The following is a 21,245-nucleotide window of genomic DNA, read 5'->3' on the forward strand; positions in this document are numbered from 1 at the left end:
AAAACATGAATATAAATAAATACATTTAAAATAAATTTTTATTCATAGTGTAGATGTGCAGGGGGTCTCCGGAGCTGAACGCATTGGTTTTAGGTCTGGGGACCCCCTGCTTCCCGAGATACAGCCCCCTTTATGAGGTGCCGGTATCCCTCTGCATTTAAAGGTCCCGATCACGTGACCGCGGCCTGTAAACCAAGCAGAGGGATACCGGCACCCCCTAAAGGGGGCTGTATCTTGGGAAGCAGAGGGTCCCCAGACCTAAAACCAAAGCGGTTCAGCTCCAGAGACCCCCTGCAAATCTACAATATGAATAAAAATGTATTTTAAATGTATTTATTTCTATTCATGTATTTATTTATTTAGGTTAATTTATTAATTGTGCTGCTGCTGTGTGTGAATTTTTATATATTTTTTTATTGTGGGTAGCGGGGGTGGGTGAAGGGGTTATTAGCCCCAACGGTGGTTGTTTAGGGCTTGCGGGGGGGTAGCGGGTGCACTTAACCCCACCACGACCGTAGCGGTATTAACTGCTACGGTCGTGAAGGGGTTAAGTGCACCCGCAACCCCACCGCAAGTCCTAAACTCACACCAAGGGCCAAATACCCCCTTCACCCACCCCTGCTACCCACAAAAAAAAATTCACGCACAGCAGCCCCACAATTAATAAATAAATATAAATAAATAAATACATGAATATAAATAAATATATATGTATATATATATATATATATATATATAAAATATATATATATATATATATATATATATATATATATATATATATATATATACAGTATATATATATAACAACAATATATATATATATATATATATATATATATATATATATATATATATGTGTGTGTGTGTGTGTATATCTTTATATATATATATATATATATATATATATATATATATATATATATAAAAATATATATATATATATATATATATATATATATATATATATATATATATATATATACACAGTATATACACACACATGATGAACCAATATACAAATAAATGTAGAAGGGTTATCAAAACCATACTGTACTACAAATAACACTTCTCCATACAGACACACTACATTACAATGAATTTCCTTTAATAACCCTAACTGATCTTACAATCTAAATCATCAAATGCCAATGAAAAAACTCACATTCCAATCATCACATTGCATTTACATTGTATTTATGATGCATAAAATCTATGCACTATATACATTCTGCAAATGAATGTGAACAATATCATTGCAAGCTGAATACAAATACTGTACTCCAAACAAGTCAACTATTTTAACCAATCAAGTAAACAAAAATCAATATATAAGTACCAACGAGAAAACAAAATTTAAAACCAAGGCTAACCCTTACAATACCAAGGATTACATCTATCTAATTGTAAAAAACATTATACTGTACACACATTGAAGCATTGCAATAAACAACATACAGTAAAGTATATCCCCTGTATCTCCCTGCCTTGAGTGTAATCTGTGTAAAGCCCCTCCCCCCTAATGTTTCTTTTAAATCTCACTGCCTTGAGTGTAATCTGTTTAAAGCCCCCTCCGCCCTAATGTTTCTGTTAAATCTCCCTGCCTTGAGTGTAATCTGTATAAAGCCCCCTCCCCCTATTATGTCTGTTAAATCTCCCTTCCTGTGTTGCTGTGAGTGCAGTTTATGTAAATGTAGGGAGGGGGAGTGGGTTATAACCCCACCTCCTTGACTGTGATCTGTGTAAAGCCCCTCCCCCCTAATGTTTCTGTTAAATCTCCCTGCCTTGAGTGTAATCTGTATAAAGCCCCCTCCCCATATTGTGTCAGTTAAATCTCCCTGCCTGTGTTGCTGTGAGTGCAGTTTATGTAAATGTGGGGAGGGGGGGGGACCCGATGTGCATACTTTGAGGTCTAACCACCCTCACCCACTACCCACATACCGTTCCCCTCCCCCATCCTGGCCATGGCCCCACCGCTTCTGCAAAACAGACACAAAAATTAAAGCATCCAAAGTAATGTCCCCTAACCCCTTAATCACCATAGCGGTTATTAACTGCTACAGTCATTAAGGGGTTAACCCACCCTCACCCACCACTCGGGATGCCTACATACCCTCCCACACTAACCCCTCATCCCGTGAGGCCTAATCCCCCTCAATCAGTACCCACAAGGGAGGCCTACCCACATACCGTTGGGGAACCCCCACCCCACCCTAAGTACCCACAATAAAAACAATAGTGACCCACAATAAACATCATTATATTTATTAAATACATTACCCACCCCCTGTGCCTCCCCATAAATACAAGATTTATCCTTTTACAAACAGGGTTCATAACGCAGCCCCACGCGAGTCCCCGGTGGGCTGGCGGGGCACGTGGACAGACCTACAGGGTACCAGCAGCCCTTTTTAAACAGGTTCTGGAGGCCTGCTGGTGGGTCCCGCCAGCACCATGGCCCCCAGGTGGTCTCCTTGGGTCACCGTGGGCCACAATTGGGTCCCCACGGTAGGCCCAAGGATGTCTGGGAGCCCCGGGTCAGACCCACAGGTGTCTGCGGGGCCTCGAGTGGTTCCCACGGGGGTCTGGGGAACTCACGGGTGCTCACTACGGGTCCGCGGTGCCCCCACAGAAGTGGGACCACACAACTTCATCCCCGCACCTACGGTTCGGCGGTGCCCCCACAGAAGTGGGACCACACAGCTTCATCCCCGCAGACTACGGGTCCACGTGCCCCCACAGATGTGAGGCCACAGCTTCATCCCTGCATGTGTCACCCATGGAACCACCAGCCTGGTACCCGTGAGATACCCGAGGAAACCACAGGTGGTCTCCAGAGGTCTCACGGAACAAACCCTGAATGTAAAAAAAATAAATCTGGCCTATACATTCAATACATACACCCCCCCCCCAACACCTACAGTACAATAATGTGCAAAATAACTATTATCCAGATATGGATAATAGATTAATTGCCCATTATTAAAAACATTAACTAGCATATTCAAATAAATAAAGTACTACTGACCTCATCAATACGAAGTGTCCGTCGCCAGCAACATCCTTGTCTTGCCCACAAAATACATAGCCAATACAAAGCCAATACATTGCAATTACATTCAGATGTCAATTAACCCCTTAAACACCTTATCAGATAATAACCGCAAAGGTAATTAAGGGGTTAAGCCACACTGGCCCGATACCCACCCTTCACCCATGAATTTGTACAGTGGCTTCATCATGCAACTATATATACAGTATATATATATATATACACAGAAGGAGATATATATATATATATACAGTATATACACACACATGATGAACCAATATACAAATAAATGTAGAAGGGTTATCAAAACCATACTGTCCTACAAATAACACTTCTCCATACAGACACACTACATTACAATGAATTTCCTTTAATAATCCTAACTGATCTTACAATCTAAATCATCAAATGCCAATGAAAAAACTGCACATTCCAATCAATACATTGAATTTACATTGTATAAATGATGCATAAAATCTATGCACCATATACATTCTGCAAATGAATGTGAACAATATCATTGCAAGCTAAATACAAATACAGTTCAGTACCTCCAAACAAGTCAAATATTTTAACCAATCAAGTAAACAAAAATCAATTAGCAATCATTATTTACATCCCTAAACAATTGACAGTCCATCCCGAACAATGAAACAATTAACTAACTCACGCCTCGAGCAGAACAATTCAGCATGTGAAAAAATATAAGTACCAACCAGAATACAAACTTTAAAACCAAGGCTAGCCCTGACCTCCCTCAAACACACAATACAATATCAACAATTACATCTATCTAATTTTAAAATACTTAAAACACACAATAAAGCATAGCAGCATAGACAAATTAATTTAAAACACATCAAATCAAGCTCTAGACATATATAAATACATACATACATACAGTGGCAAGAAATGATATACCACAAAAAAAAAATACACATGTTAAAAAAGCTTTTAAAAAAATTAACAAGTTAAATAAAATAAATTGCTTTAGTTCACTTACCATTACTTGCCCCCACCGACTCCTGTTGCGCAGCTTACTCACGAGCCAATCCACGAACAGGAACCCATAAAATAATAAACCATACAAAAAAATAAACATTAAACTAAAAATCCAAATCAATCCACGGGTCTTCTATTTGTAATCCATCTTCATCTGTATTCTTCTTTCTTCTATCTTCTTCCGGGCGGGCTCTTCTTTCCATCTTCGGCCATGCTCTGGTCTTCTTTCTTCTCCGGAGGTCCTTCCTCCGCGGCGTCTGACTTCAAAATGAGACGACAAAGGCTTTTAAAGGCCTATGACGTCACATTTTCGTCATAAGGTTCCCACGGCCCTGATTGGGCCGTGAAAACCATGTGTTTTGGCCGATAAAAATAAAAATGATGACGTCACTTAAAGGCAATGAAAGCACAGCCAATCAGAATGCCTTTGCTTCAATTGCCTTTACAGTGACGTCATGAAAAGACACATGGCCGCCCTCACATGGTATCGTAGCCAATCAGAGCGTGGGAACTCCATCCCTACTCTGATTGGCTCTAGTATACCATGTGACAGAGGCTTGGGGGGGAAAAGGATGTGACGTACTACAGCCAATCAGAGTAGGGACGGAGTTCCCACGCTCTGATTGGCTCTAGTACCATGTGACAAGCTTTCAATGACGTCACATCCTTTCTCCCCCCAAGCCTCTGTCACATGGTATACTAGAGCCAATCAGAGTAGGAATGGAGTTCCCACGTTCTGATTGGCTACCATACCATGTGTGCGGCCATGTGTCTTTTCATGACGTCATCTTAAAGGCAATTGAAGCAAAGCCATTTTAATTGGCTGTGCTTTCTTTGCCTTTAAGTGACGTCATCATTTTTATTTTTATCGGTCAAAACACATGGTTTCCACGGCCCAATCAGGGCCGTGGGAACCATATGACGAAAATGTGACGTCAAAGGCCTTTAAAAGCCTATGTCGTCTCATTTTGAAGCCAGACACCGCAGAGGAAGGACCTCCGGAGAAGAAAGAAGACCAGGGCGTGGCCGAAGATGGAAAGAAGACCCCGCCCCGCCCGGAAGAAGATAGAAGAAAGAAGAATACAGATGAAGATGAAGATGGATTACAAATAGAAGACCCGTGGATTGATTTGGATTTTTAGTTTAATGTTTGTTTGGTTTATTATTTTATGGGTTCCTGTTCGTGGATTGGTTCGTGCGTAAGCTGCGCAACGGGAGTCGGTGGGGGCAAGTAATGGTAAGTGAACTAAAGAAATGTATTTTATTTAACTTGTTCATTTTTTGAAAAGCTTTTTTAACATGTGTATTTTTTTTTTGTGGTATATCATTTCTTGCCACTGTATGTATGTATGTATATATGTCTAGAGAGATATATACATACAGGGTAAGAAATGATGTTGTTTTAAAAGCTTTGTTTGATGTGTTTTAAATTAATTTGTCTATGCTGCTATGCTTTATTTTGTGTTTTAAGTATTTTAAAATTAGATAGATGTAATTGTTGATATTGTACTGTGTGTTTGAGGGAGGTCAGGGCTAGCCTTGGTTTTAAAGTTGGTGTTCTGGTTGGTACTTATATTTTTTCACATGCTAAATTGTTCTGCTCCAGGCGTGAATTAGTTAATTGTTTCATTGTTCGGGATGGACTGTCAATTGTTTAGGGATGTAAATAATGATTGCTAATTGATTTTTGTTTACTTGATTGGTTAAAATAGTTGACTTGTTTGGAGTACAGTATTTGTATTTAGCTTGCAATGATATTGTTAACATTCATTTGCAGAATGTATATGGTGCATAGATTTTATGCATCATTTATACAATGTACAACACAAAGTATTGCACACTGCTCACTATCAAATCCACAATTAGATACAAATAACTAGTGTTGAATAACACTTAGTGAGTGCTACCTATGTACTGAAGTCAATATTGTTAACGTTTGAATGATCACATGATAAAGTCACATGAACATTCACAGAAGTACATTTAGGGTGCACATCACAATAAACATTTTTAATTTTCTAACATTGCTGTAGTGAAAACCAAAGTGAAAAGTGAAAAATAAAAGTGAATAAAATATTAAAACACGTTGAGCAGATGGTTAAGACCCAAACAGGACTAATCTTATAATGCACAAAATCACTAACTGCCTGAACTGTAAGCGTTAATTGCTAGATGTACCTCCTGCCTTATATAAATAATATAACTGGTGAAGACATAGAAAAATATGATAAAAAGAGATTAACCTTATTAATTATGCAAAATTAACAGAAATAATATTAAGCTTAACCGCAATTTTAATGGTTGACAGTATAATACTGTGACTCAGGTTAATAGTGCAGCAAACGGTCCACCGATTGGATAGGATGAGACAGAACAAACGTACACACCAAGAACAACATATCTACTCATAGATACATTTCTATAAAATGGTATGGCTATACCACTGATTAGGGGGTATTGTATACAGAGGGACTGAAGGGGAATGGAGTAAGTATTGTTAAGCAACATATGGCCTGACAAGACAATAAGGATGGATAGGCCTAAATAAAAGGGGTAAATGTGAAACCCTCATTTAGACCTAATGGATACAGTGTTTTTAGGTGATATATCCATTCTGCCTCTCGTTGCAGGAGTCTCCGATCGATGTCACCACCTCTGATGTTATTGATGACCCGGTCTATCCCTATAAATTGGAGGCAACCGGTATCCCCATTGTGCATCGAATTAATATGGCGTGCTACTGGTGTATCAGCTTTGTTTAGAACAGAATGAATGTGTTCTAACACGCGTCTGCGCAGCTCACGTATAGTTTTCCCAACATATCTATGTCCACAAATGCAAATGATCAAATATATGACATTAAAGCTTTTACAATTCACAAAGTGTCTGATCTTGAATTGTTTGGTGTTATCATAACTCTCAAAAGTCTTTGTGGTAAGTATGTGTTTACACGCCTTGCAGCTGCCACAGCGAAAACAACCTTTGGATGGATTGGGTAGCCATGTTCTTGGGGGTATATTGTGGTGGTGACTATGTACCAAGTCATCCCTGAGATTTTTGGACCTCCTGCTTGTAATATTGGGAGTGTCATTAAGTACCAGAGCCAAATCACTGTCAGACTTTAATATATGCCAATGTCTGGAAAATATCTGTTTGACATCATGCCATCTTTGGCTATATGTCCCAATGCATCTTATTACTGTATCAGCTTCTTTTATTTTAGGAACCAGTAGTGTATCCCTATTGCATTGTAGTGCTCGATTGTATGCCTTGTGTAAATTCTTAGGAGAGTACCCCCTATCCAGAAATCTATTTTCCAGATCTTTGGATTGTATTTTAAAGTCCTGTAGGTTAGAGCAGTTGCGTCGTAAGCGCAAATACTGCCCTGTGGGTATCCCTCGGATAAGAGAGATAGGATGTTGACTCTGAGCCAATAATAAATTATTGGTGGATGTGGTTTTCCTGAACACTGTGGTTTGAATACTGTGGGAGGGATCAATGGTATTACTTAGATCCAAAAACGTAATCTTACTCTGGCTATACTCTGATGTTAAACGTAAGTTTAGAGTGTTGATATTAAGACGTTTGATGAAATCAATTAACATATCTTTGGGACCACTCCAAATTAGGATAATATCGTCGATAAATCTGAGCCATAAATCTATGAACTCAGTAAATATCGCGTTCTCTTCAGTGAATACTGTGGTGGCCTCCCACCAGCCCAGGTACAAGTTAGCATAAGTGGGGGCACATCGCTGTGCCCTGGGTCTGGTGGTAGAACGAACCATCGATTTTTCTATGTCTTCACCAGCTATAGTGTCACCCCAGTCGGATAACTGACGACCTGCGCTGCAATCTCATGCATTCCAGCACTTATTACCAGTAGCAGTAAGGGGGTAATTGATTATTCAATTCACCTGCCACTGGCTATTTAATGCGGCAGATCCTCAGTCCCGGCATCCACCTGCCCCTGACGAAGCTCCGCCTGGAGAGAAACGCGTAGGGCGTGGGCACCGTGGCGTGGTGACATCACACCACGTTTAGCAACTGATCCCGAGCAGGAAGCAGCTAGTAGGAGTGTATCGGCAGCTTTGGCAATTCTGTGTCCCAGCGTGAGCAGAGGAAACGAGGCATCTAGCTAAGTATCATGCACTGATGTCAATTTAGTACTGCTTACAACTATCTGACACTAGCCTTAGGGACTCCCAGTAAATATTGACAGCGATGTTGGAGCTGTGTTGTTTGGAAGCAAGCAACGTTCATATGACAGTTTAGAAACAGGGAATCCCCCATTCACTCGGCAATTCAGCCTATATCACTGATTATAGAGATATTGATTCTTTGTTCAACTGTTATCACATTACCACTGTCACTAGTTTCAGGGACTCCCAGTACATGTTGAGAGCGATGTTGGAGCTCTGCTACTTGCAAGCAAGTAGCGTTCATATGATAGCCTTAATTAAGGGAATCCCAAAATGAAATGGCAATTCAATGGTAACGCTTTTGCTTGCTCTCATGATCTGCGGATGCAGTAACATACAGTGTCTTACACATTTGTGTTTGCTGACATTCCTCCTTGCTTTTTATATATATGAATACAATTTGCTAACTGTTTTGAACCTGTCATTATTTATATAAGGCAGGAGGTACATCTAGCAATTAACGCTTACAGTTCAGGCAGTTAGTGATTTTGTGCATTATAAGATTAGTCCTGTTTGGGTCTTAACCATCTGCTCAACGTGTTTTAATATTTTATTCACTTTTATTTTTCACTTTTCACTTTGGTTTTCACTACAGCAATGTTAGAAAATTATAAATGTTTATTGTGATGTGCACCCTAAATGTACTTCTGTGAATGTTCATGTGACTTTATCATGTGATCATTCAAACGTTAACAATTTATACAATGTAAATGCAATGTATTGATTGGAATGTGAGTTTTTTCATTGGCATTTGATGATTTAGATTGTAAGATCAGTTAGGATTATTAATGGAAATTCATTGTAATGTAGTGTGTCTGTATGGAGTAGTGTTATTTGTAGGACAGTATGGTTTTGATAACCCTTCTACATTTATTTGTATATTGGTTCATCATGTGTGTGTATATACTGTATATATATATATATATATATATATCTCCTTCTGTGTATATATATATATATATATATATATATATATATATATATATATAGTTGCATGATGAAGCCACTGTACAAAATCATGGGTGAAGGGTGGGTATCGGGCCAGTGTGGCTTAACCCCTTAATTACCTTTGCGGTTATTATTTATAAGGTGTTTAAGGGGTTAATTGATATCTGAATGTAATTGCAATGTATTGGCTTTGTATTGGCTATGTATTTTGTGGGCAAGACAAGGATGTTGCTGGCGACGGACACTTCGTATTGATGAGGTCAGTAGTACTTTATTTATTTGAATATGCTAGTTAATGTTTTTAATAATAGGCAATTAATCTATTATCCATATCTGGATAATAGTTACTTTGCACATTATTGTACTGTAGGTGTTGGGGGGGGGTGTATGTATTGAATGTATAGGCCAGGTTTATTTTTTTTACATTCAGGGTTTATTCCGTGGTTCCGCGTGGTACCTCTGGAGACCACCTGTGGTTTCCTCGGGTATCTCACGGGTACCAGGCTGGTGGTTCCATGGGTGACACATGCAGGGATGAAGCTGTGGCCTCACATCTGTGGGGGCACTGCCGACCCGTAGTCTGCGGGGATAAAGCTGTGTGGTCCCACTTCTGTGGGGGCACCGCCGACCCGTAGGTGCGGGGATGATGATGTGTGGTCCCACTTCTGTGGGGGCACCGCGGACCCGTAGTGAGCACCCGTGAGTTCCCCAGACCCCCGTGGGAACCACCCGAGGCCCCCCAGACACCTGTGGGTCTGATCCGGGGCTCCCAGACATCCTTGGGCCTACCGTGGGGACCCAATTGTGGCCCACGGTGACCCAAGGAGACCACCTGGGGGCCATGGTGCTGGCGGGACCCACCAGCAGGCCTCCAGAACCTGTTTAAAAAGGGCTGCTGGTACCCTGTAGGTCTGTCCACGTGCCCCGCCAGCCCACCGGGGACTCGCGTGGGGCTGCGTTATGAACCCTGTATGTAAAAGAATAAATCATGTATTTATGGGGGGGCACAGGGGGTGGGTAATGTATTTAATAAATAGAATGATGTTTATTGTGGGTCACTGTGTTGTTTTTATTGTGGGTACTGGGGGTGGGGGCGGGGGGGTGTTTCCCCAACGGTATGTGGGTAGGCCTCCCTTGTGGGTACTGGGTGAGGGTGGTTAGGCCTCACGGTGGGGGGGTTAGTGTGGGAGGGTATGTAGGCATCCCGAGTGGTGGGTGAGGGTGGGTTAACCCCTTAATGACTGTAGCAGTTAATAACCGCTATGGTGATTAAGGGGTTAGGGGACATTACTTTGTATGTTTTAATTTTTGTCTCTGTTTTGCAGCAGCGGAGGGACCATGTGCAGGTGGGTAGTGGTAGTGGGTGTGGGTGTGGTTATTTACACTGGATCCCCCTCCCCACATTTACATACAGTACACTGCACTCACAGAAACACAGGCAGGGAGATTTAACCGACACAATAGGGGGAGGGGGCTTACACAGATTAGTCAAAGCAGGGAAGTTTAGCAGACACAATAGGGGAAGGGGTTTTTACATAGATTACAGTCAAGGCAGGGAAGTTTAACACTCACAATAGGGGGAGGGTTTTTTACATAGATTAGTCAAGGCAGGGAAGTGTGACACACACAATAGGGGGAGGGGGTCTTACACAGATTACAGTCAAGGCAGGGAGGTTTAACACACACATTAAAAATATGTATTTAATGTATTTATTGTTTATTCTGCCTTAACCCTTCATTGCCTTAGTGGCTATCAGCTATGGTAATGAAGCAGCATTTCTGTATTTTTAATAATATTGTGCAGGAGCAGGGGGTCCCCTGAGCATTAATTTCTGGCTGAGGGAACCCCCTGCTCACTGTACAATATTATTAAAAATACAGAAATGCTGCTTCATTACCATAGCACATAGCCGCAAAGGTAAAGAACGATTCTTTATTGATGTGTGTGTTTTATTCATACTGTAGATGTGCAGAGGGTCTCCGGAGCAGAAACGTTTTGGTTTTAGGTCCGGGGACCCCCTTCTCCCCGAGATACAGGCCCCTTTAGGGGGTGCCGGTATCCCTCTGCTTTGTTTACAGGCCACAGTCACGTGATCTGGACCTTTAAATGCAGAGGAATACCGGCACCTCATAAAGGGGGCTGTATCTCGGGAAGCAGGGTGTCCCCGGACCTGAAACCAACGCGGTTCAGCTCCGGAGACCCCCTGCACATCTACACTATGAATAAAAATGTATTTTAAATGTATTTATTTAAATTCATGTATTTATTTATTTATTTAGATTTTTTTATTTTTTGGGCGGCTGCTGTGTGTGAGTTTTTATTATTGTGGGTAGCGGGGGTGAGTGAAGTGGGTATTAGCCCCAACGGTGGTTGTTTAGGGCTTGCGGGGGGGGGGTAGCGGTAGGGGTTAACCCCTTCATGACCGTAGCGGTATTAACTGCTATGGTCGTGAAGGGGTTAAGTGCACCCCCGCAACCCCCCCGCAAGTCCTAAAGTCACACCAAGGGTATATATACAGTATATACTGCATTACAATTCATGAATTTCTCGGCTTCAAAGACAACAGCTCGCAAACGCCCCCATGCGTTTTTACACGGCATTGCAGTATTACAGCCAGCGGGAATTAAATGCTTAAATCACGGGCGCGAAATAACGCAATACATCCCGGATGAAAACGACACTAAACCGCACATCACCGGGATATTCCGAAATTCGCGGAGCAAGCCAAGTAAAAATAAAGTTGGTCGCCACTGTATATTAACCTCACTGGGATCCCTTTGCCATAAGATTTTATTTTCTAGTAAACCCTTTATTATTCTTACTTATGTATATTTAACGAATTACCGGAATAACTATAAACATCAGCGCAACCCAGGTTTGCTTGACAAATGGTTAGATCACTGTTCCTAACCCTATTTATACACAATAGGGAGCATATATTCATTTACTGCAGTTAAGTACATACAATTGACAACAACAACAACCAATAGAGTGGGCAATAAGTGGTTGAGGTTGCCATCATGGCAAGTCCCTTGACCTACATTAACTTGAGTGTTTGGCTTTAATACTTTATAACGAAGTAGTAAAACATGGTGCACACCAATAGAGAGCCCTATAACAAAACTCAGCTAACTTATTTTCATACAGTACCAAATGTACTACAGCACTTATATACCTCCCCAAACACACCTTCAAGCAACATGTGGAGAAACAAAACTGAGATACACATGAGATACCTGTGAAATATGCATTGTTATATTCAAATTATTTGAATGATTATAATTACCAGGTATCTCAGGTGTATCCTAGTGCAATGCTATGCTCAGATCTTTTTGTTAGGAATCTGATTTCTCAGTGCCGTCCGCGCAACACGCAGACTATCCTCAGGGAGACTCAGGGCGCACAGTGCAACCTCCGCTTACGTGCCTCCACAGGCCGTCAGCTCCTCTGTCGCCGCAGGGTCCCTCCCCTCGCCGGTTCCGCCGCTCCTCCTCCTTCTCAGTGGCAGGAGCGGGTCCTCCGTCCCACGCGCACATGTGTGTCCTCCTCCAACGTTGGTCGCGTGCACACGCAGCTTACAGAGCACGTGCCCAGCATCCACTCTTCTACTTCCACTCCTGCTGTGAGGCTCCGCCCCAGTACACCGCACAGGTGTAATCAGAGTACTACCAGTGCTCACCTGAGTTGTATCAGCCACACCTATCCAAAGAGGCTCCCTGCAGTTCTCCTGACCACCTCCATCCGTGATTGGTCAGCCCAGCCTTATCTAGCATTTCTGAGTCCTCGCTCATCGCTCGACATAGTCTCTGTATGGATGTGTTTGGTGTTCTCTTGGTTAATACAGGTTTTGACACGGCTCGTACGACTATCCCATTTGGCTCTTGACTTCGTCTCTCCTTGGACTACGTATATTCTGTCATCCCATGATCACGTCTTGGACTTCAACCTTCCTCCTCATCTCTCCACTCCCTGACCTCGGCAAGGCAATCACTATTCTATTCCTATACCCGGTATCGGCAAGTATTGTCTACGTTACTTACTTCTGGTCTGGCAACTCTTAATACCACACTCCGGACATGCTCCCTTTGCTGCGGGTGTGTGTACCTACCTACCTACCTCCTCCATCAGCACAGGGGACAGGTCTGGTCTGTGGGCAGCACCGGCGTAACACTTTTACCTTTTATGTTGAGGATTTTTCTTTCTGATCTGGTCTCACTGCTGAGTTTGCGGAGACACCTTTTTTCTGATGAACACACAAGAAACTTTTTAGGGATCAGTTATCTTTTTGAGAAAGACAGTTCTACAATGACCTTATCATACCAAAAAAAAAAAGAAACAGTCCTTTTACTTCACTGACTAACTCTATATGAATACAATAAAACCCGATAAATTCTGAGAGTTTTAGAGTAAAAAAGCAACAGACAATAGCTGTAGGTGGAATAAGAAGTGGTGGAACTGACTTGGATAAGGTGAGTGGCAAGATGACTACATTGGAATCTGTATATCTTAATATACTCACAGCTGCCACATCTGTTTACTTGCTTTCAAAAAATACAGGTAACTACAACTAATTACAAAGAAGAATTATTACATTTAGAAAAAGATTGATTTTTTTTAAACAAGACTACAGAGAACAGAGTGTATAGTTGGCTTCAGGGTTGTGGATCTTATGAACAGAGACCCCCACCAGCTAAAGGATTATGCAGATCATTTTCTAACGTTGAAACACCCAGCACCCCATCTCACAGATTTCTCTGATAACCCAACTAGTTCCTTTACTAGTACAATTTTTTTTAGATGCAACTACCAGGATGACACACAGTGAACAAAAACGGCATATACCCCACAAACGACTATAGGGAGAGGATAGAAACACCAACACAGGAAGATGAGAGAGGAGATAGGAACAATTCCCCAGGACGTACATTACCATTTGTATGCCTACGCCCTTAGCCCTACAGAAATATTTGTTCTCAGAAACTCACAGTCATCTCAGATTAATCTTGTTACCAAGTTAACACTGACCCCCCCCATGGAAATACAAGCAATTAGTTGATTACTAATTTAGAATTGACCAATTACTGGATCTCTGTATAAACCACAAACTTTCGATACTAGAGACACACAAGGGTCTTTATTATACACACCCTTCACAAAAAAATTCACAATTTCAAAAATGGTCCTTAGGGTAGACTCATAATATCAGCTTGGGGCAGAGCCAAGACAGATTTCCCAGGGCCCAGGACTAGAGTTACGAACAGGGCACCCCCCACGTCGCTGGTCTGGCGAGTCCCCCAATTTCCCGCCTCGCAAGCCCCCTCTATTTCCCTCCCTCTTCCCATGTATTTCTCTCCCCTCCATCTCACTCCCTCTCTTCCTCATTCACCCCCTCTCTCCTCTCACTCTTTCCTTTCACTCCCCCGCTCCATCAATTACCCAATCCCACACACTTTCCCTCCCCCTACATACAATCCACAAAATACATACCAAAAAACAACTACAACACCCAAATACAAAAACCTTCCCACCCCCCAAATACATACAAATAAAATCCCCCCACCCCAAAATATACAAACCCCCCACCCCAAATTGATATAACCCCCCACCACCCCAAATGCATATAAACACCCCACCACCCAAAATACATGCCCAAACCCCCCCACCCCGAAAAAGATACCAAACCCCCCTCACAAAATGCATACCAACACCCCCAAATACATATTAAGCCCCCATGTCCCAAATACATATCAAACCTCCTTCCATCCCCCAAATATATACCAAAACCCCGCCCCCAAATACATAAAAAAAAAAACATCGCCCCTAATTACATTTAAAAAAGTAATCCCACCAAATAAATACAGACTTACCTACCTTAGGGATGGTCTCAGGTCTCTGCAGCCTTGGCTCTCCCACAACTGTTTTGCCTGTCTGCTGTTCCTCTCATTGCCACTGGGCCTAGCTCTGTCCAGCTGTGGGCCTCCCTCACTGACTGTCCCATGCTGAGCTTCTGACGCAGGTGTGCACAGGGCCTCTCTCTCATGCAAGTGAATGCCGGAAGCTGGGCCCAGAAGTTTCCAACTGCTTTGGAGTTCTTTCCCAACATCATTCATCAAACATAAAAATCCGAGCTTCATATGCATGCTTATGGACTTTATGCCAATGCCCAGATGAGGAGGTGATTGTGAAAAACTACGCCTCTAGTGAGAGGCATGATGGGTCTATATCCTAGGGAGATTTTCAACCATGAAAGTAAGCGAGGCCTTTAAACTTTCGTGTTACTTGTGAACCCAGGCGGGTTGTGACGTAACATGTAAAAAATATTGGGGAGGCCCGTCTGGCTACTAGGTAATCTTCTCTGGGGGGATCACTGTTATAGTCATCACTTTATTACATTTTTGGTATACCCTAATGGGGTTCTCTCAGTTCTCTCAGTTCTGGGAGTATTTTATCTGCTCAAGAATAAGACTTATTGCTTGGATTAACTTTTCCATGTTGCCTTGTGAGTAGAGGTGGGCGACTGTGACAGAATTCGGCCCGCAATTTATTTGCAGGGTTTTGTTAATATTTGATTCGCGGGCGAATATTCACATGCAATTTTTTGTTGTTAAAAAATGAGTGCGCATGTATGCAACTCCACCCAGGGCCACTATTCGCACATTTGATTCGACCTAAACGTTCGATTCGCCCAGACCCTGAAATATTGGTTTAGCTTTAGAGGAAGAGAGGATGAGTGAAAAAGAGAGAGACTATTCTGAGTTAAAGTCCCAAGTGCTATATAAATCCTTTCAAACACACCGGATAAGCAAATGACTCCTTTTTCGCAGGTTTCTCAATGGTACCCGTTTTTGTGCACAGATATCTCTCCATGTGTTGATTGTATATTTGTTTGAGGGGATATATAACACTTGGCAGTCTCGTAAAGTTCAACTCATCAAATCACCCAAAGTTGTGTGGCGAGGTGGCTGGCTGTTTTCACAATGTTAATTGAAGAAATCATATGTTCACATAACTCATATAACCCTCCCACTCCCTTTCTTTTTTTTCTACCCTTCTCTCTATTTATATATAAATAATCTATAACGTACCATATTCAGTGTTAGTCATTATCATGATCTACTATACATTCCTTCCCCTTCCATTTTTCTTTCTCTAACCCTTCTTATTGACTTTTTTTAAAATTAATTAATAAATAAATGTAAAATTGATAACAAAATAAGGTCTTTTGAGAAACTTGTAACTCTTAAATACAGTGTACTGCTGCGGCAGCTTTTATTCTAACAAATCGCCGTTTTTTCCCTGGCTTTTTCCTGGAATGCGACGCTCTTCACCTGGCGCATGCCGCGTTCATTTTATGTTCCCAGCCACGGCTCATGTGCAGCTGACGCGTGGTTGATGCGTTTATTGAGAATGGTTCGGATTTAATAGGTTGCAATTCTTCGCGTGTCCGCCAGATGGCAGATTTTCATGAATTGTAATGCGCATGCGCTTCAGTAATGTGTCGACTTGCAGGTGTTTCGTTTAAAAAAGATACCACAGTGTGCTATTGTAACTTGGCCTTGAGACTGAAGGAAGAGGTTGCAAAAATGTATCAATTTAGGCTTTTCATATTAAAGAAAGACAAAGACCAGTTTCGGTTACAGTATTCTCCAGAGACCCGCCCGCCATGAGTGTTCAAGTGCAGTCCGCTTTCCAAAAACCCGACAAAAGTTACGCGTATTTGATATGGGCCGCGATTAATGCAACAGAGGATAAGATGGCAACAGTTGACTTTTACAAATTTTCGCCAACTCCTCATACGTAGAAGCGTGCAATAAGGAAAAGGTTATGTAGAGATCTCTGTTTTTATCGTATTGTGCCACAATTTATTGGAGGGTATTGGTGTGTATCACCGGCTTTATCCTGTATCTATGATCATGATGATGGCAAAAGGCAAAGGGTCGTGTTAAAACCAACTAAGAAATGATAGTCGCTGCCAAGCAATGCACCAGCACCGGCTTTCAATGACGGTCCCGCCGTCAGTGACAACCCTGAGCCTGAGCCGGATTTCGCGTGCAGTTTCGATAAAGCTTGCATGTACCTAAGCAATTTCCAACCTCATCAGCTGACTACAGGTGGACTAGTCCCGCTGCAAACTATCGACATGGATGATCAAGAACGCTGGACTGGCAGTGGACCGGCGCCGGCGCCAGCTGAATGGGAAATACTATGGTGAGTATTGTTACCGTATTATTTTCTGTGTTTTTTTTATTTTGACAATACAGTATCAATATCGGTGCGATTCAAAAGTCAAGCGATTCTCCTCTAAGCAATATCATTGGCTGAGCGGCTTCTACAGTACTGCAGATACTGAACAATTTGTGGAACGCTTGGTGCATGCGCATTGGAGCCTTCTTGAAACACATATGCGTGTCATCGCATCGACGGTAGGCACATGCGCATGTGAACAGGAGACGCCCCCTGAGAAAATTATTGGTGGGACTGGCTGGGAACTTCTTTAGGGGGCTGACCATTACAGTAAAACTTTTCTTTTTGTTTTTCCTCAGAAAATAAAACGGCTAATGGAGGGATTTCGATGGATAATATCGCTTTGTGTAACAATGCCTGCACATTGCTGAATCGGATTTAAAATCCCACGTACCGGAGTCTACAGTTTAGTGGCCGTTGTTATTGATTAGGATAGAATACTGTACCTGAAACAGTGAGAAAAGCGTAAATAAAAACACATTCTGAGGTTATTTTGAAACAGAATAACACGTGAATTTATTCAAGTCAAGTGCACAACGGAGACAGCTTTTGAAAAAAAGCTCTCTAACAGATAACACATTATGCCATATATTTATACCCTAAAACCTAAAGCTCCACCCCTTTATTAGGGGGGCTTGCACGTCACTAATATTACCTCATTTTGTAATACATAACAATACTAAAGCTGATGTCATTATGTAATACATAATAATACTGGATAACTGTCTGTAAGCTAAAAATCATTATAGGGTTAAATGTGATTTCAGTTCTGCCACTTGGCACATTGTATGAGAAACAGTTTATCTTAGACTACTAACGAGGCTCTCTCATAATATCTGGCCTGTTTACACTTTCAATTTGGACGCTGATTGGATGAGGAACGATCAATAAAGTCAGCTAGGAGCGAAAACATTCCATTCTCTGTTTCACACAGATTTCTTCACATAGAATGATGACATTAAAACTCACAAAGACAAGACAAGATGGCGGACTGAAAATAGTCAAACAAAATGGCTGCTTTGATTCTAATGCTGTTATGTCAGACCCCCTAATGTCTCAACTTCGTCAACAGTATGCTGATGTTTTCCGGCCGTACAGTATACTGTATAATACATTTTTATATACAGTACAGTATACTGTATAATAAACCCGAAAAAATAAAAACTATGCATGTATTCTACATGTATCACATACATTATGTGTCTTCTACAGTATACAGTGCCAGTACATACAGTAAAGTACAGTTTGTGTCTTCTATTTTTTTTAATACTCTTATACTGAGCATGCCTACAGTATACAGTGCAGTATGCCTCGACATTCTAGAGACACTATTTTGTTACAGTAGCAAAGGAGCAAATGGAAACAATGTAAGACAAATCAACATGTTCTTTTATTGGTGGAGTAAGTACAAAAACATTTATTTACAAATACTGTACAATGTAGAAACATTTTAAGTGCACAGCAATTCAAAACATCAACAGGTGTATGGTTTACTGCTACATGTGTGAAAACATTTATGTCAGTCAGTATGGTTTACAGTCACATGTTTTAAAAACAAATTCTTTATTCATAAAATAAGCAAAACGCAACATCTCCTTTATTAAAGAACGACAAGTCAAAACATACTCGAGGGCTGCAAAGAGGGCAGGTTTTCAGGACAACCTTGAAAACCGTGCCTGTTTGCGGCCCCCAGGGACTGGAATTGTGCATGTCCTGTGTGTGTGGACAGCAAGTTAAACATTTCTGTATAAATACAAGTAAAAAAACACACAACAACATCTCCTTTATTTAAGTACAGCAGGTCAAAACATGTAGAGTACAATACAGTTCAGCACAACAGTATGGTGTTACCTGTGATTACAAAAAATTTTTTATTCATAAAATGCAGTATACAAACGAAACATCTCCTTTATTAAAGAAACAAATACAGTACAGTGGGATGGTGCGCAAAACTGTCAGTGACCTGCACCACGACAGTCCTTGAGGGCAGCAAACAGGGCGGGTTTTCAGGACAACCTTAAACCGTGCCTATTTGCAGCCCCCGGGGACTGGAATTGTGCATGTCCTGTGTGTGTGGACAGCAAGTTAAAACATTTCTGTATAAATACAAGTAAAAAAACACACAACAACAACATCTCCTTTATTTAAGTACAGCAGGTCAAATCATGTACAGTACAGTACAATACAGTTCAGCACAACAGTATGGTCTTACAGAAAAATTTAATTTTAATTTAAATCTAATATTTTTGTTATTTCTGTTGATTTATATTACAACAGTATATATATATTTTGTATATTTATATCAGTACAGTATATATATTTTGTATATTTATATTACAACAGTATATATATTTTGTATATTTATATTACAACAGTATATATATATATATTGTATATTTATATTTATATTACAACATTATATATATTTTGATATTTATATTTATATCAGTACAGTATATATATTTTGTATATTTATATTTATATTACAACAGTATATATATTTTGTATATTTATATTTATATTACAACAGTATATATATTTTGTATATACAGTATATAGTACAACAGTATATATATTTTGTATATTTATATATAAATTTTATATTGCTGCATATTAATAAAACAATATATTTTCTTCACATTGTAGGGAGACAACTCTTCCGGTGGACAAAATAAGTGAGGAGAATGATGAGAAGAGTGCATTAAGGGTCAAAAACACTCTGCAGGAAAAGCACCATCTGACTGTATCCGAGAGCAGCATAAAGAAGATGAGATGCAGCATTGGATGGAAATATGGACGTGTGAGGTTAGTACTGGACAGTACAGGAGATAAAAGTGTTGTTTAGGAAACTGTACTGTACCGCTAAAATTATTTATTCCTTGTCATTACAGAGCGTACCCTATGATACGGGACGCAAACAAAATCAAAAGAGTGGTCCAGGCCCAAGCATGGATCGACAGTGGGGAGACTTTCCAGGATTGCATCTTCACTGATGAGTCTACTGTGTCGCTGGAGAGATTTGCAAGCTTTGCATTCAACAAAAAAGGCCGCATATCTTTGAAGCCGCGGCCAAAACACCCAATGAAGCTGCATGTGTGGACCAGGATGCATTGTCATCTTTGAAGGTAAAATATATCAAATATAGCCTTATGCACTGTACTTTACTAGTGTAACCTTACTGTATGCACTGTACTGTACTATTGTGCAGTTTTTTGAGCACTTTTCTTTTATTGCTATAGGAATCATGAATAAAGCTTTCTTCCAAGACAACATTGTCCCTGAGATAGTGCAAAATATCAAACACGAGTTCGCCAATGGTCACCACTTCTACCAGGACAATGATCCGAAGCACACCGCGTCAACAGTGCATATCCTTGAGCGCGGTATCAACTGGGTGAAGATGCCAGCGGAGTAAGTGCAGTAGACCGTGTCTCATTTTTTTCCCCACTGTTTTTACTGTGTACTGTATCTCTTAAATTAATTGTCCTTTTTTTCCAATGACAGATCGCCAGACTTCAATCCGATCGAAATGGTCTGGCATCAGCTGAAGGACCATGTCCGGAAAGTGGCGAAACCCTCCAAAAAGGACGAGTTGTTGAAAGGCATAATGAGTTTTTGGAACGATGTACTCACCGTGGAACGCTGCAATAAATATATAGACCATATTGCCACTGTGTTGCCCATTGTGATCGCGCGTAATGGGCAAGCATCAGGAAAGTAGTACTGTGCTGTAGGATTGTAAGTACAGTATGATACAGGTAAGTATGGCACAGATTTTTTCTTTCCCAATAGTCAG

The sequence above is a fragment of the Ascaphus truei genome, chromosome 1 (assembly GCF_040206685.1).
Source record: "Ascaphus truei isolate aAscTru1 chromosome 1, aAscTru1.hap1, whole genome shotgun sequence".
In the NCBI taxonomy this organism is placed as follows: domain Eukaryota; kingdom Metazoa; phylum Chordata; class Amphibia; order Anura; family Ascaphidae; genus Ascaphus; species Ascaphus truei.